The 18178-nt window shown below is 46.4% G+C and overlaps 1 protein-coding gene across 5 annotated transcripts in view; it reads left to right on the top strand.

The window, feature by feature from the left end:
* LOC109401880 (Ca(2+)/calmodulin-responsive adenylate cyclase) overlaps positions 1 to 18178 on the top strand; it is a 222706-nt gene that overhangs the window by 11380 nt on the left and 193148 nt on the right. For all 5 annotated transcript variants that reach the window (XM_062844700.1, XM_062844701.1, XM_062844699.1 and 2 more), the window contains exon 2: positions 3284 to 4044. The gene's annotated coding sequence lies outside the window, so the exon portion shown is untranslated. The remainder of the gene's footprint in view (positions 1 to 3283; positions 4045 to 18178) is intronic.

Here is an 18178-nt window from a genome sequence, read left to right as displayed (position 1 = left end):
CTATCTATCTATCTATCTATCTATCTATCTATCTATCTATCTATCTATCTATCTATCTATCTATCTATCTATCTATCTATCTATCTATCTATCTATCTATCTATCTATCTATCTATCTATCTATCTATCTATCTATCTATCTATCTATCTATCTATCTATCTATCTATCTATCTATCTATCTATCTATCTATCTATCTATCTATCTATCTATCTATCTATCTATCTATCTATCTATCTATCTATCTATCTATCTATCTATCTATCTATCTATCTATCTATCTATCTATCTATCTATCTATCTATCTATCTATCTATCTATCTATCTATCTATCTATCTATCTATCTATCTATCTATCTATCTATCTATCTATCTATCTATCTATCTATCTATCTATCTATCTATCTATCTATCTATCTATCTATCTATCTATCTATCTATCTATCTATCTATCTATCTATCTATCTATCTATCTATCTATCTATCTATCTATCTATCTATCTATCTATCTATCTATCTATCTATCTATCTATCTATCTATCTATCTATCTATCTATCTATCTATCTATCTATCTATCTATCTATCTATCTATCTATCTATCTATCTATCTATCTATCTATCTATCTATCTATCTATCTATCTATCTATCTATCTATCTATCTATCTATCTATCTATCTATCTATCTATCTATCTATCTATCTATCTATCTATCTATCTATCTATCTATCTATCTATCTATCTATCTATCTATCTATCTATCTATCTATCTATCTATCTATCTATCTATCTATCTATCTATCTATCTATTTTGTTTTCTGACTTTTAACAACCATTAGCTTATATCTTCTACCTGCTAGCATCTAGTTTCTTCTAATTTTCACCTTTGCTCAACAGGAGAAGGCACTGAATTCTGGCGTTTGTATAGAAGGTGAATAAGACCTTCCAGGCTTCTTGATAAAAATACTTTATTTTTACCAACTGATTGCCGTATTTTAATTTTTAAATTCAATCGACAATCACAGATGGTCAATGTTGCTAACAAATGCCAAGCTCTTTTTTTTTTATTCGACTCTAAGCTCCATGCCTAGGTTAGTTCAGTCACAGATATTGAGATGTCCAATCCACTTACCTGAACTCTGCACTACTACTGTTTTCAACTGGAGCAGACGGAGGCCGGACTCCGATTCACTTTCAATTGATCCCAATTTTACGCCTGCCACCCCGCGGGCCCGAACCGTCATCAACATCAACATGGTCGTCGTAGTCCGTCGAAACGCCGGTTAGACCCATTTCAAATTTGGTGGCCCTCGTTTCGTTGGCGTCGTCGCAACGTAGCTAGCCATGCATTCGGTTGACTAGAAAGACAAGTAGGCGATGGCAATACGAAAAAATAACAAAATAACACTTTACGCTGCGCTGCTGGTTGGCGGTCGTCGGGCCGAATCGGGACAATTGAATAGTAGGCGTTGAGTGCATACGTATTTTAAAGGTTGAATAAGTTTTGAAAGATTTGTTTTCTTAGGATTCTTCTTCGTCCGAATTTTAACCAGTTTAGATCGAAGAATGAGGTTAAAAAATTTGCAACGCTGACCTTTTTTTTATTTTGACAACCTTCGCAATTGTTGACGTTTCCAAGTGACTTTTCTAAGTGGGATTCGCTCTGAACTCCGCGTAGGATTTGCTCCGAATCCCGAGTGGGATTCGCTTTAAATCCCGAGTGGGATTCGCTCCGAATCCCGAGTGGGATCCGCTCCGAATACCGAGTGGGTTCGCTCCGAATTTCAAGGGGGATTCGCTCCGAATTTCAAGGGGGATTCGCTCCGGATCCCGAGTGAGATTCGCTCTGAATCCCGAGTGGAATTCGCTCCGAATCCCGAGAGGAATTTGCTACAAATCCCGCATGGGATTCGCTCTGAATCCCGAGTGGGATTCGCTCCGAATCCCGAGTGGGATTCGCTCCAAATCCCAAGGGGGATTCGCTCCGAATACCGAGTGGGATTCGCTCCGAATACCGAGTGGGATTCGCTCCGCATCTCAAGGGGGATTCGCTCCGGATCCCGAGTGAGATTCGCTCTGAATCCCGAGTGGAATTCGCTCCGAATCCAGAGTGGGGTTCGCTCCGAATCCAGAGTGGGATTCGCTCCGAATTCCGAGTGGGATTCGCTCCGAACACCGAGTGGGATTCGCTCCGAATACCGAGTGGGATTCGCTCCGAATACCGAGTGGGATTCGCTCCGAATACCGAGTGGGATTCGCTCCGAATACCGAGTGGGATTCGCTCCGAATACCGAGTGGGATTCACTCCGAATACCGAGTGGGATTCGCTCCGAATCTCAAGGGGGATTCGCTCCGAATCCCGAGTGGGATTTGCTCTGAATACCGAGTGGGATTCACTCTCTGAGATCAAACCAAAATGATTCAAAAGGTTTGTTTTAAATATCTGTTTTTACTGATTTGTGCCGACGGTATGGGAAGCAGACAGGAAGGATCACCATCGATTGCAATTGCGGAGCCAGACTATGCGACAGAGCCAACCAGCAGCACCAGGAGGACCATAAAAACAGGAACAAAATTGCAAATCCTTCTCTGCAAAAGCTTGGTTGGCTTCATCGCTTCGCTCGCTGCCGCCGCCGCCAAGCAAGGTCATTTTACCGAACGGAAAGGGGCATGCCAGTAGGTAGTGGCAGCGCAACGTGCAAGTCAACGACAAACAAATCCCATTGGAATAAATTCCTCGTGAGTCGAACATTGACAAGAGTAGAAGTAGAAGAGTGTAAAGTTTTGCCCAGACGACGGTTTTTTTTGTTCTAAAAAGTTTCGTAAAACCCCTTTTGGGTGGAACAAAGGGGTGGGACAGTGACTGAAAGTTGTTGGCAAATCTGTTTGATGCGGTCACCGCCGGGGTCGGCGGATGACATTTCTGACTGACACCACTGGAAAACAAAATTGTCAGCGACGAAAAGCGACGCGAAAATGCAATAAACGAAAAGTCCGTCGCAGTAGACTGCGACATTTATTGCACCACTAGGTACAAGGCACGGCACTGGAAGAATGGGGAGGCTTTCTCTGATGCCGTTGTCGACAGCTTGCTTTGATGTGGTTTGAGAAGCTGATGGAAAACCACGGTGGCGCGGAGATGAAGCAGATGAAGGGAATGTTTTTTTCTCGCGAAAAGGTCAAATTTGTGTTTCAATCCCAAGCGTCAGCCAGCGACAATGGCGCGGTAGGTGGTAGATCCATGCTCTTATAAAAGTTTTCCGTTTTTTTCCTCTCAAATTTCAGATTACAATCGGACGAGGTAAACCGGGAAAATCCTGATCCGTGGTGAATCCGTATGAGAAGCAGATAGAGAGAGAGAGACGTTCTCTCCTTGGTCGCTGTTGATTGGAAATCGGGCGAAGGCACGCCGCCGTGGCTGCAATAATGACAGTGACGCGGCGACGCCGTGACGGTACGAGCAAGTGTCAAAGTTGCATTGTTGAAGCGAAGCAGGTTCATAAAGTCATGTAAAGGTGTGAAGATGATGTTTTGAAGCGCGCACGTCCCCATGACATGCTGTGTTCGGTCGCCGCATACTGTAGAAAAGCAGTCAGTGCAGTGTTTCGACATAAATAAAAGGGTTCAAAGTTCATTAACCATTCAAGCAGAAGAGGAAGAAGTGCTGCTGATAGAAGCGTCAAAGCGACGGCTACGGTGTCTGGCATCTAAGGTGTGTGTTCAACAAGGTGTTTCTGTCAAGGGGAAATGATGTCTGTGAAGTCGCTTTGATTTAAAAATTCGGTGCGAAGGGGCGTGGAAGTGTAGGTGTAGTGTTACCGAAGAAGACGACGACCATATTATAGTGTGTTTAGATTTGTGATTGTTTTTGTTTTTCTCTCCGATTCGAGGCGAGAGAAGAATTCAAATCGACTGCGAACGCAACATAACATAGAGATTCGAGAAGCGATCGCCGGAGGACGATTCTTGCAGCCACAGCCAGCTGCTGATAGGATTGATTGGATTGTTTTCTTGTTTGCAACAGCGGGTGGTGACTGTTTGTGACGGTAAGTGTCATTTGCTTGTATATACATACCTACATATAAATATGTTTGACAGCTGAATAGTAGGCCGTAAATTTCTCGTCTATTTAGCGCGCTATTCAGCCTGGTGATATCGATTACACGCAATCATTAAAGCAGGCCATAAAATTCCCAGGAGCATTAGAACGAAGTAAACCTGTTTCCAAAGCCACCTTCGATAGTTGCGGGAGAGAGGGGCGAACGCGCCTTCTTAGGGAAGGTTCGAGACTATGATTAAAATGTATCAACGTGTTCATTTTAATGTTCCTCCAATTTTCCTCAGAGGCTTTCCAAGTTCTTAAAAGGGTGTTTCAGAGGGACTGAAGGAACTCTAGGCCGCACTTGAAAACTCCTTGAATCTTCCTGAAAATCCCTACAATGACCCACATAAATCTCCCTAAAATTCACTGGAAATTCCACAAATCCACTGAAACATCTCGAAACCCCCAGAAACTCTGAAACCCCCTCAAATACCCTTTGAAAACCCCTTCAAACTTCCTGAAACGCCTCTGAATCCTGCTGGTAACTTTTGAAACGTCACTGAAACCTCCTGTAACTCCTCGAGACTCTATGAAGCTCCCTGAATCCCCCTTGAACGCCCTTGTAAACACTAAATCTTCCGGAAATCTCCGGACGACCGCTGAAACGTTACTAATCACCCTTAATCCTAAAGACTGTTAAAACCCCGGAAAATCTTCCTAAATGCACATGAAACCCTAAATTACCCTGAGAATCCCTCAAATGCTCTGAAAAGTCTCCTAAATCCACCTGATCACCTCAAACGCCCCTGAAATCTCACTGGAACTCTGCCTAGTACAACCTGAATCTCCATGAGGCCACAAAAACAGCCTGAAATTCCTTGAAGCGCAACTGAAGTTCCTTTCGGGATCCCTGATTCCAGATGGACTTTTGGGGGCGTTTTAATGCGTTTCAGGCCGCTTCAAGGGGCTGCAAGGGTTCAGGATGTTTCGGAGAGTGGAGCTTTTAAGGGGATTGCAGGTCGTTTCAGGAAGGTTTCTGTGGGTTTAGGGTGATTTTATGATGTTTCAGGGGGCTTGATTCCAAAATTCTTCAGGAGGCTTTGAGAGGCGTTTCACGGGGTTACAGGACATTTCAGGGAGATTTAAGAGGCGTTTTAGAGGGTTTCAGAGTATTCCAGGGTATTCAGGGGGGGGGGGGGTCTTTTAGGGGCGTTTCAAGGGCGTTTTCAAAGGCGTATCTGGGCCTTCCTGGATGTATCAGGGAGCTTCAAGGGGCATTTCGATGCGTTTTAGGGTGCTTCAAGGAGGTTTCAGAGGCATTCTTGGGGGTTTCTGAGGTTTTCAGTGGGTTCTAGGATGTTTCAGAGGGGGTTTTAGGGACGATTCAGAAGGTTTCTGGGACTTCTGAATCCCTCTGGGAGTTCCTCCCGGAATCCCTCTGGGAGTTCCTCCCGGAATCCCTCTGGGAGTTCCTCCCGGAATCCCTCTGGGAGTTCCTCCCGGAATCCCTCTGGGAGTTCCTCCCGGAATCCCTCTGGGAGTTCATCCCGGAATCCCTCTGGGAGTTCCTCCCAGAATCCCTCTGGGAGTTCCTCCCGGAATCCCTCTGGGAGTTCCTCCCGGAATCCCTCTGGGAGTTCCTCCCGGAATCCCTCTGGGAGTTCCTCCCGGAATCCCTCTGGGAGTTCCTCCCGGAATCCCTCTGGGAGTTCCTCCCGGAATCCCTCTGGGAGTTCCTCCCGGAATCCCTCTGGGAGTTCCTCCCGGAATCCCTCTGGGAGTTCCTCCCGGAATCCCTCTGGGAGTTCCTCCCGGAATCCCTCTGGGAGTTCCTCCCGGAATCCCTCTGGGAGTTCCTCCCGGAATCCCTCTGGGAGTTCCTCCCGGAATCCCTCTGGGAGTTCCTCCCGGAATCCCTCTGGGAGTTCCTCCCGGAATCCCTCTGGGAGTTCCTCCCGGAATCCCTCTGGGAGTTCCTCCCGGAATCCCTCTGGGAGTTCCTCCCGGAATCCCTCTGGGAGTTCCTCCCGGAATCCCTCTGGGAGTTCCTCCCGGAATCCCTCTGGGAGTTCCTCCCGGAATCCCTCTGGGAGTTCCTCCCGGAATCCCTCTGGGAGTTCCTCCCGGAATCCCTCTGGGAGTTCCTCTCGGAATCCCTCTGGGAGTTCCTCCCGGAATCCCTCTGGGAGTTCCTCCCGGAATCCCTCTGGGAGTTCCTCCCGGAATCCCTCTGGGAGTTCCTCCCGGAATCCCTCTAGAATTTCCAGGGGAAATTCTCCGGAATTTCCAGGGGAAATTCTCCGGAATTTCCAGGGGAAATTCTCCGGAATTTCCAGGGGAAATTCTCCGGAATTTCCGGGGGAAATTCTCCGGAATTTCCGGGGGAAATTCTCCGGAATTTCAGGGGGAAATTCTCCGGAATTTCCGGGGGAAATTCTCCGGAATTTTCAGGGGAAATTCTCCGGAATTTCCAGGGAAAATTTTAGGGATTATCCAGGGGAAATTCTCCGGAATTTCCAGGGGAAATTCTCCGGAATTTCCGGGGGAAATTCTCCGGAATTTCCGGGGGAAATTCTCCGGAATTTCCGGGGGAAATTCTCCGGAATTTCCGGGGGAAATTCTCCGGAATTTCCGGGGGAAATTCTCCGGAATTTCCGAGGGAAATTCTCCGGAATTTCCAAGGGAAATTCTCCGGAATTTCCAAGGGAAATTCTCCGGAATTTCCAAGGGAAATTCTCCGGAATTTCCAAGGGAAATTCTCCGGAATTTCCAAGGGAAATTCTCCGGAATTTCCGGGGGATTTTCTCCGGATTTTCAAGGGGAAATTTTCCGGAATTACCGGGGGTAATTTTCCGGAATTTTCGGGGGAAATTCTCCGGAATTTTCAGGGGAAATTCTCCGGAATTTCCAGGGAAAATTTTAGGGATTATCCAGCGGAAATTCTCCGGAATTTCCAAGGGAAATTCTCCGGAATTTCCGGGGGAAATTCTCCGGAATTTCCAGGGGAAATTCTTCGGAATTTCAGGGGGAAATTCTCCGGAATTTCCGGGGGAAATTCTCCGGAATTTCCGGGGGAAATTCTCCGGAATTTCCGGGGGAAATTCTCCGGAATTTCCGGGGGAAATCCTCCGGAATTTCCGGGGGAAATTCTCCGCAATTTCCAGGGTAAATCCTCCGCAATTTCCGGGGTAAATTCTCCGCAATTTCCAGGGTAAATTCTCCGCACTTTCCAGGGGAAATTCTCTGCAATTTCCAGGGGAAATTCTCCGGAATTCCTCTCAGGAATTCACGGGAATTCCTCCTAGGAATTCTTCGGAATTCCTCCTTGGAATTCTTCGGAATTCCTCCTAGGAATTCTTCGGAATTCCTCAGAGGAATTCTTCGGAATTCCTCCGAGGAATTCTTAGGAATTCCTCCGAGGAATTCTTCGGAATTCCTCCGAGGAATTCTTCGGAATTCCTCCGAGGAATTCTTCGGAATTCCTCCGAGGAATTCTTCGGAATTCCTCCGAGGAATTCTTCGGAATTCCTCCGAGGAATTCTTCGGAATTCCTCCGAGGAATTCTTCGGAATTCCTCCGAGGAATTCTTCGGAATTCCTCCCAGGAATTCTTCGGAATTCCTCCCAGGAATTCTTCGGAATTCCTCCTAGGAGTTCTCCAGAATTCCTCCTAGGAATTCTCCGGAATTCCTCCTAGGAATTCTCCGGAATTCCTCCTAGGAATTCTCCGGAATTCCTCCTAGGAATTCTCCGGAATTCCTCCTAGGAATTCTCCGGAATTCCTCCTAGGAATTCTCCGGAATTCCTCCTAGGAATTCTCCGGAATTCCTCCTAGGAATTCTCCGGAATTCCTCCTAGGAATTCTCCGGAATTCCTCCTAGGAATTCTCCGGAATTCCTCCTAGGAATTCTCCGGAATTCCTCCTAGGAATTCTCCGGAATTCCTCCTAGGAATTCTCCGGAATTCCTCCTAGGAATTCTCCGGAATTCCTCCTAGGAATTCTCCGGAATTCCTCCTAGGAATTCTCCGGAATTCCTCTTAGGAATTCTCCGGAATTCCTCCTAGGAGTTCTCCGGAATTCCTCCTAGGAGTTCTCCGGAATTCCTCCTAGGAATTCTCCGGAATTCCTCCTAGGAATTCTCCGGAATTCCTCCCAGGAATTCTTCGGAATTCCTCCCAGTAATTCTCCGGAATTCCTCCCAGGAATTCTCCGGAATTCCTCCCAGGAATTCTCCGGAATTCCTCCCAGGAATTCTTCGGAATTCCTCCCAGGAATTCTCCGGAATTCCTCCCAGGAATTCTCCGGAATTCCTCCCAGGAATTCTCCGGAATTCCTCCCAGGAATTCTCCGGAATTCCTCCCAGGAATTCTCCGGAATTCCTCCCAGGAATTCTCCGGAATTCCTCCCAGGAATTCTCCGGAATTCCTCCCAGGAATTCTCCGGAATTCCTCCCAGGAATTCTCCGGAATTCCTCCCAGGAATTCTCCGGAATTCCTCCCAGGAATTCTCCGGAATTCCTCCCAGGAATTCTCCGGAATTCCTCCCAGGAATTCTCCGGAATTCCTCCCAGGAATTCTCCGGAATTCCTCCCAGGAATTCTCCGGAATTTCCGGTGAAAATTCTCCGGAATTTCCGGTGGAAATTCTCCGGAATTTCCGGTGGAAATTCTCCGGAATTTCCGGTGGAAATTCTCCGGAATTTCCGGTGGAAATTCTCCGGAATTTCCGGTGGAAATTCTCCGGAATTTCCGGTGGAAATTCTCCGGAATTTCTGGGGGAAATTCTCTGGAACTTCCTTGGGAAATTTTCCGGAATTTCCGGGGGAACTTTTCCGGCATTTCCGGGGGAAATTCTCCGGAATTTCCGGGGGAAATTCTCCGGAATTTCCGGGGGAAATTCTCCGGAATTTCCGGGGGAAATTCTCCGGAATTTCCGGGGGAAATTCTCCGGAATTTCCGGGGGAAATTCTCCGGAATTTCCGGGGGAAATTCTCCGGAATTTCCGGGGGAAATCCTCCGGAATTTCCGGGGGAAATCCTCCGGAATTTCCGGGGGAAATTCTCCGGAATTTCCGGGGGAAATTCTCCGGAATTTCCGGGGGAAATTCTCCGGAATTTCCGGGGGAAATTCTCCGGAATTTCCGGGGGAAATTCTCCGCAATTTCCGGGGAAAATTCTCCGCAATTTCCAGGGGAAATTCTCCGCACTTTTCAGGGTAAATTCTCCGCACTTTCCAGGGTAAATTCTCCGCACTTTCCAGGGGAAATCCTCTGCAATTTTTCAGGGGAAATTCTCCGGAATTCCTCTCAGGAATTCACGGGAATTCCTCCTAGGAATTCTTCGGAATTCCTCCTAGGAATTCTTCGGAATTCCTCCTAGAAAATCTTCGGAATTCCTCCTAGGAATTCTTCGGAATTCCTCCTAGGAATTCTTCGGAATTCCTCCTAGGAATTCTCCGGAATTCCTCCTAGGAATTCTCCGGAATTCCTCCTAGGAATTCTCCGGAATTCCTCCTAGGAATTCTCCGGAATTCCTCCTAGGAATTCTCCGGAATTCCTCCTAGGAATTCTCCGGAATTCCTCCTAGGAATTCTCCGGAATTCCTCCTAGGAATTCTCCGGAATTCCTCCTAGGAATTCTCCGGAATTCCTCCTAGGAATTCTCCGGAATTCCTCCTAGGAATTCTCCGGAATTCCTCCTAGGAATTCTCCGGAATTCCTCCTAGGAATTCTCCGGAATTCCTCCCAGGAATTCTCCGGAATTCCTCCCAGGAATTCTCCGGAATTCCTCCCAGGAATTCTCCGGAATTCCTCCCAGGAATTCTCCGGAATTCCTCCCAGGAATTCTCCGGAATTCCTCCCAGGAATTCTCCGGAATTCCTCCCAGGAATTCTCCGGAATTCCTCCCAGGAATTCTCCGGAATTCCTCCCAGGAATTCTCCGGAATTCCTCCCAGGAATTCTCCGGAATTCCTCCCAGGAATTCTCCGGAATTCCTCCCAGGAATTCTCCGGAATTCCTCCCAGGAATTCTCCGGAATTCCTCCCAGGAATTCTCCGGAATTTCCGGTGAAAATTCTCCGGAATTTCCGGTGGAAATTCTCCGGAATTTCCGGTGGAAATTCTCCGGAATTTCCGGTGGAAATTCTCCGGAATTTCCGGTGGAAATTCTCCGGAATTTCCGGTGGAAATTCTCCGGAATTTCCGGTGGAAATTCTCCGGAATTTCTGGGGGAAATTCTCTGGAACTTCCTTGGGAAATTTTCCGGAATTTCCGGGGGAACTTTTCCGGCATTTCCGGGGGAAATTCTCCGGAATTTCCGGGGGAAATTCTCCGGAATTTCCGGGGGAAATTCTCCGGAATTTCCGGGGGAAATTCTCCGGAATTTCCGGGGGAAATTCTCCGGAATTTCCGGGGGAAATTCTCCGGAATTTCCGGGGGAAATTCTCCGGAATTTCCGGGGGAAATCCTCCGGAATTTCCGGGGGAAATCCTCCGGAATTTCCGGGGGAAATTCTCCGGAATTTCCGGGGGAAATTCTCCGGAATTTCCGGGGGAAATTCTCCGGAATTTCCGGGGGAAATTCTCCGGAATTTCCGGGGGAAATTCTCCGCAATTTCCGGGGAAAATTCTCCGCAATTTCCAGGGGAAATTCTCCGCACTTTTCAGGGTAAATTCTCCGCACTTTCCAGGGTAAATTCTCCGCACTTTCCAGGGGAAATCCTCTGCAATTTTTCAGGGGAAATTCTCCGGAATTCCTCTCAGGAATTCACGGGAATTCCTCCTAGGAATTCTTCGGAATTCCTCCTAGGAATTCTTCGGAATTCCTCCTAGAAAATCTTCGGAATTCCTCCTAGGAATTCTTCGGAATTCCTCCTAGGAATTCTTCGGAATTCCTCCTAGGAATTCTTCGGAATTCCTCCTAGGAATTCTTCGGAATTCCTCCTAGGAATTCTTCGGAATTTCTCCTAGGAATTCTTCGGATTTCCTCCTAGGAGTTCTTCGGAATTCCTCCTAGGAATTCTTCGGAATTCCTCCTTGGAATTCTTCGGAATTCCTCCTAGGAATTCTTCGGAATTCCTCCTAGGAATTCTTCGGAATTCCTCCTAGGAATTCTTCGGAATTCCTCCTAGGAATTCTTCGGAATTCCTCCTAGGAATTCTTCGGAATTCCTCCTAGGAATTCTTCGGAATTCCTCCTAGGAATTCTTCGGAATTCCTCCTAGGAATTCTTCGGAATTCCTCCTAGGAATTCTTCGGAATTCCTCCTAGGAATTCTTCGGAATTCCTCCTAGGAATTCTTCGGAATTCCTCCTAGGAATTCTTCGGAATTCCTCCTAGGAATTCTTCGGAATTCCTCCTAGGAATTCTTCGGAATTCCTCCTAGGAATTCTTCGGAATTCCTCCTAGGAATTCTTCGGAATTCCTCCTAGGAATTCTTCGGAATTCCTCCTAGGAATTCTTCGGAATTCCTCCTAGGAGTTCTCCGGAATTCCTCCCAGGAATTCTTCGGTATTCCTCCTAGGAATTCTCCGGAATTCCTCCCAGGAAATCTCCGGAATTCCTCCCAGGAATTCTCTCCCAGGAATTCTCCGGAATTCCTCCCAGGAATTCTCTCGAATTCCTCCTAGGAATTCTTCGGAATTCCTCCTAGGAGTTCTCCGGAATTCCTCCCAGGAATTCTCCGGAATTCCTCCTAGGAATTCTCCGGTATTCCTCCTAGGAATTCTTCGGTATTCCTCCTAGGAATTCTCCGGAATTCCTCCTAGGAATTCTTCGGAATTCCTCCTTGGAATTCTTCGGAATTCCTCCTAGGAGTTCTCCGGAATTCCTCCCAGGAATTCTCCGGAATTCCTCCCAGGAATTCTCTCCCAGGAATTCTCCGGAATTCCTCCCAGGAATTCTCCGGAATTCCTCCCAGGAATTCTCCGGAATTCCTCCCAGGAATTCTCCGGAATTCCTCCCAGGAATTCTCCGGAATTCCTCCCAGGAATTCTCCGGAATTCCTCCCAGGAATTCTCCGGAATTCTCCGGAATTCCTCCCAGGAATTCTCCGGAATTCCTCCCAGGAATTCTCCGGAATTCCTCCCAGGAATTCTCCGGAATTCCTCCCAGGAATTCTCCGGAATTCCTCCCAGGAATTCTCCGGAATTCCTCCCAGGAATTCTCCGGAATTCCTCCCAGGAATTCTCCGGAATTCCTCCCAGGAATTCTCCGGAATTCCTCCCAGGAATTCTCCGGAATTCCTCCCAGGAATTCTCCGGAATTCCTCCCAGGAATTCTCCGGAATTCCTCCCAGGAATTCTCCGGAATTCCTCCCAGGAATTCTCCGGAATTCCTCCCAGGAATTCTCCGGAATTCCTCCCAGGAATTCTCCGGAATTCCTCCCAGGAATTCTCCGGAATTCCTCCCAGGAATTCTCCGGAATTCCTCCCAGGAATTCTCCGGAATACCTCCAGGAATTCTCCGGAATTCCTCCCAGGAATTCTCCGGAATTCCTCCCAGGAATTCTCCGGAATTCCTCCCAGGAATTCTCCGGAATTCCTCCCAGGAATTCTCCGGAATTCCTCCCAGGAATTCTCCGGAATTCCTCCCAGGAATTCTCCGGAATTCCTCCCAGGAATTCTCCGGAATTCCTCCCAGGAATTCTCCGGAATTCCTCCCAGGAATTCTCCGGAATTCCTCCCAGGAATTCTCCGGAATTCCTCCCAGGAATTCTCCGGAATTCCTCCCAGGAATTCTCCGGAATTCCTCCCAGGAATTCTCCGGAATTCCTCCCAGGAATTCTCCGGAATTCCTCCCAGGAATTCTCCGGAATTCCTCCCAGGAATTCTCCGGAATTCCTCCCAGGAATTCTCCGGAATTCCTCCCAGGAATTCTCCGGAATTCCTCCCAGGAATTCTCCGGAATTCCTCCCAGGAATTCTCCGGAATTCCTCCCAGGAATTCTCCGGAATTCCTCCCAGGAATTCTCCGGAATTCCTCCCAGGAATTCTCCGGAATTCCTCCCAGGAATTCTCCGGAATTCCTCCCAGGAATTCTCCGGAATTCCTCCCAGGAATTCTCCGGAATTCCTCCCAGGAATTCTCCGGAATTCCTCCCAGGAATTCTCCGGAATTCCTCCCAGGAATTCTCCGGAATTCCTCCCAGGAATTCTCCGGAATTCCTCCCAGGAATTCTCCGGAATTCCTCCCAGGAATTCTCCGGAATTCCTCCCAGGAATTCTCCGGAATTCCTCCCAGGAATTCTCCGGAATTCCTCCCAGGAATTCTCCGGAATTCCTCCCAGGAATTCTCCGGAATTCCTCCCAGGAATCCTCCGGAATTCCTCCCAGGAATTCTCCGGAATTCCTCCCAGGAATTCTCCGGAATTCCTCCCAGGAATTCTCCGGAATTCCTCCCAGGAATTCTCCGGAATTCCTCCAGGAATTCTCCGGAACTCCTTCCAGGAATTCTCCGGAACTCCTCCCAGGAAGTCTCCGGAATTCCTCCCAGGAATTCTCCGGAATTCCTCCCAGGAATTCTCCGGAATTCCTCCCAGGAATTCTCCGGAATTCCTCCCAGGAATTCTCCGGAATTCCTCCCAGGAATTCTCCGGAATTCCTCCCAGGAATTCTCCGGAATTCCTCCCAGGAATTCTCCGGAATTCCTCCCAGGAATTCTCCGGAATTCCTCCCAGGAATTCTCCGGAATTCCTCCCAGGAATTCTCCGGAATTCCTCCCAGGAATTCTCCGGAATTCCTCCCAGGAATTCTCCGGAATTCCTCCCAGGAATTCTCCGGAATTCCTCCCAGGAATTCTCCGGAATTCCTCCCAGGAATTCTCCGGAATTCCTCCCAGGAATTCTCCGGAATTCCTCCCAGGAATTCTCCGGAATTCCTCCCAGGAATTCTCCGGAATTCCTCCCAGGAATTCTCCGGAATTCCTCCCAGGAATTCTCCGGAATTCCTCCCAGGAATTCTCCGGAATTCCTCCCAGGAATTCTCCGGAATTCCTCCCAGGAATTCTCCGGAATTCCTCCCAGGAATTCTCCGGAATTCCTCCCAGGAATTCTCCGGAATTCCTCCCAGGAATTCTCCGGAATTCCTCCAGGAATTCTCCGGAATTCCTCCAGGAATTCTCCGGAACTCCTCCCAGGAATTCTCCGGAATTCCTCCCAGGAATTCTCCGGAATTCCTCCCAAGAATTCTCCGGAATTCCTCCCAGGAATTCTCCGGAATTCCTCCCAGGAATTCTCCGGAATTCCTCTCAGGAATTCCTCCCAGGAATTCTCCGGAATTCCTCCCAGGAATTCTCCGGAACTCCTCCCAGGAATTCTCCGGAATTCCTCCCAGGAATTCTCCGGAATTCCTCCCAGGAATTCTCCGGAATTCCTCCCAGGAATTCTCCGGAATTCCTCCCAGGAATTCTCCGGAATTCCTCCCAGGAATTCTCCGGAATTCCTCCCAGGAATTCTCCGGAATTCCTCCCAGGAATTCTCCGGAATTCCTCCCAGGAATTCTCCGGAATTCCTCCCAGGAATTCTCCGGAATTCCTCCCAGGAATTCTCCGGAATTCCTCCCAGGAATTCTCCGGAATTCCTCCCAGGAATTCTCCGGAATTCCTCCCAGGAATTCTCCGGAATTCCTCCCAGGAATTCTCCGGAATTCCTCCCAGGAATTCTCCGGAATTCCTCCCAGGAATTCTCCGGAATTCCTCCCAGGAATTCTCCGGAATTCCTCCCAGGAATTCTCCGGAATTCCTCCCAGGAATTCTCCGGAATTCCTCCCAGGAATTCTCCGGAACTCCTCCCAGGAATTCTCCGGAATTCCTCCCAGGAATTCTCCGGAATTCCTCCCAGGAATTCTCCGGAATTCCTCTCAGGAATTCTCCGGAATTCCTCCCAGGAATTCTCCGGAATTCTCCTGAATTCCTCTCAGCAATTTCTTTCAAGAATTCTTCGAAATTCCCGAAAAATTGTTCTCAGGAATTCTCCATAGTTTTCTCAGGAATTCTCCGGAATTCTATTCATAAATTCTCTGAAATTTTATTCAGAAATTCTCCGGAATTCCTGTTAGGAATTCTCTGGAATTCTTCGGAATACCTCTCAGAAATACCCACTCTACGAGCTGCTTGGTTGGTCTTTTAAACAGATCCAATGAAGCATTTTATACGGGGGAAATTGGCATCCAAGCAAGCGTGCTTATAGGTTCCCTTCGCGTGTTTCAAAACACTCTCTTGTCGCATTGGATTTGGATTATGGCAATGGCTTTCGCTCGGTCAGCAGCAATGTTACTGCTGGCTAGAGTGGTGTCACAGCGGGATATTTATAGATTGGCTTACATTTGGATTCGCTTGCTGCGTTTTTCTTTTTTTCTTTTCATTTTAGTACTGTTTTGCAAGTTCTAGCGAAAGAGTTGTTTTCAAAACACTGTCATTCCTAATTTGAGCTGGTAGAAGCTAGAAGAGTGTCACCGTTCGTTGAGAACGAACGCAACTGTAATTTATGACACTCATCACAGTAGACGTCCCATAACGGCAACGTATTTCGACTGACAACTATGCTGGCAGTTGCTGTGAGTAGTTGTCAATTCATCCGAAAATTCATTAGCTTCATCATTTCCATGGATGGCGGATCGATAACTGCAAAATTGTTGCGTTTACTGACCTGTCAGTTGGAAATCATTACAGTTAGACTGTTTGTTTCAATCGAACGTCTACAATACAGTATACGTCCGATTGAAAGAAACGGTCTTAATACAATGATTTCCGAACTGACAGTTCAGTAAGTGCAACATTTTTGAAGTTATTGGTCCAGCATCTGTCAAAATAATGCATCAAATGTGTCAAAATGAACGTTTGAAATGACTTACAAGAACTGACAGCATAATTGCCAGCCGAAATCCGTTGCAGTCATCGAACGGCTACTGTTGTGTCTCGCAAGGAATAAAACGAACCTATAGGAATAGGTTATGTGACGCGCCGGATTCGCAAAATTTCCCCTCGGCAGATTTATAGGTTTTTAATTAGTCGACGGATTAATTGCGGACCACTAAACTTCGAGAGGCCGGAAAGTCTTGTTTTCATTTTCCGACGAATGCGAAATTGAAGTCGGTTCGGACTGTTTAACTTTTATTGCCGTCATTAGTCAGTCAGTCAGGCAGACCAGTCGGTAAAATAAATAATCTGTGCATGATGTTCGTTTTAGAAATTGGCAGAACATTGTTTTGCGAATGGATGTCATGTCAATCCGGTTAGGTTGGTATGGCAACAAGAGCCGAATGGGACATGCTACAAGATCGAGCTGTCAGACTTAATCCGTGGTTTGAATTTTTCTGAGGAAGACAGTTATTTAAAAAAAATGGGATAAAAATTTACTTCGTCATATGCACTTATTCCCGTCATATCAGGCGGAAACAGTCAATCATTACACGATCAAATCATAATTAGTGATTATCCTACGTACCATAGTGCCACCTAGAAGGTATGCCGGGAATTGAATTCAGATTGCGCCCGAAATAGACGTGGACTAGACGGAAATAGAATTCGTGGGACTTTTATTCAATTTTATTATTTTAAGGAAATTGTAGTTCTTTTTCAATATTTTTTTACATGCTATGGAAGCTAATTTATAGCTTAGTAAATACTATTAATTGGCTATGAGGTGTTGGGAGAGGTGCAAGAATAAATTCGATCATGATTGGTCGGTGCTTAAATAGACGGGAATTAGATGAAAACCCTATCCATTTGAAATATAAGCTTATGTTCCTTTCAAACATTTTGTTATAAATCGCTAGAAATCCAATAATGTTCATACAAATGTCATCTAGGAAGCTGTTCAATTTCATTCCAATTCAAAATTAAATCAACCGATAAATATGTTGCCGGAAGTCTAGCTCTAATTCCAGGAAGCGGACGCCCGCCGCCACCCAAGATTGATCACCCGCCATCAATTTCAATAAATAAATCCGTAAAAGAGACCACATGAATGGTTCCTGGTACTGGTCGGAGCGGACTGCTTGGCCTGACTGGCGCACAGATGCGGGGATATACCTACAACAGTAGTGCGTTATTGATTGACTTGTCAATCTGTTTGATTTTGTGATGTTCCATCAACCATGTCGTCGTCTTCTTCATCAAGCGTTGAGGCTTTGGCTATGACGTTATTAGGAGATTGAGCCAACTCCCATGAGACGTTGGAATCTCCGTCTCGTCGTTGGAGGTGGTGGCGACGATGACCTTGTACGAGACAATAACATGGAATTTAATCAAAGTTGTGGCAGTCAGTGGTGGTGGTCTGACGTTACACTAGAATTGATTCCGCCTTAGTTTAATGCTACTGCGAAGCTTCTTTTGATAGAATCCAGAAGTTTCGAACGGTTTTTTGAAATTTTAGTTTGATCCAAATTCTTCTTCTTCTTAATTCTGAATGCTCTTTGCACAGAGCTAAAGAGCGGAAAAATGGCGCAGCGAACTAGCGCTATATTGCCAACGAGCATTGGCGTTTCTAGGATTTTTTTCTAGGGGGTGCCTGGGGGTGCCAGTTTAGGTGGCTTCCAGGTTTTGTTTTTTTTTTTTTGTAAAGGGAAAAAGCGATCCACCCTCAATTTGTTAGTATTATGATATACTGCGTCGCGGAAAAAATTAGCCCGTAAATTTAAACGCGCTGTATTTTAATTAACAGTTTTTTTTTGGAAAATCCGAACCGTTGTACTGCTTTAACACTTTCTCCGCCATGTGAGGTTTGAAAACTTGATAACTTGATTGCGTATAACACATGGAGTTTGCATTTTCAGTTTGAACTTAACAATCATCGCGACAACCTCTTTATTTTGTGGATTGAAAACAATCAGGTTCGTAAGAATACATTTTCAGAGCAATTATTAGAAGTGTAAATCTCGGAAACTATAAAATACCCACAAATTTGCGTATAACTTGCATGCATCGTGACATCCTCTTTGTTTTATTGCATGATAACAACCCTTATAAAAATTGTTTTCATTAACAATTGTAAGAGTTATAAATACTTAAAATTGCAATATCAGAATGCATACAGTACTTTTTCGATTATATCACGAATGAAAAAAATAATCACGTGATATACTGGAGCGTGATAAAATTGAAACAATTTTTTTGAGAGTGTTTTTATTACTCAAAATACACCTAAATA

This window comes from Aedes albopictus, chromosome 1 (assembly GCF_035046485.1).
Source record: "Aedes albopictus strain Foshan chromosome 1, AalbF5, whole genome shotgun sequence".
NCBI lineage: Eukaryota > Metazoa > Arthropoda > Insecta > Diptera > Culicidae > Aedes > Aedes albopictus.
The sequence above is the reverse complement of the archived record's forward strand: the minus strand, read 5'-3'. Positions and strand labels throughout refer to the sequence as shown.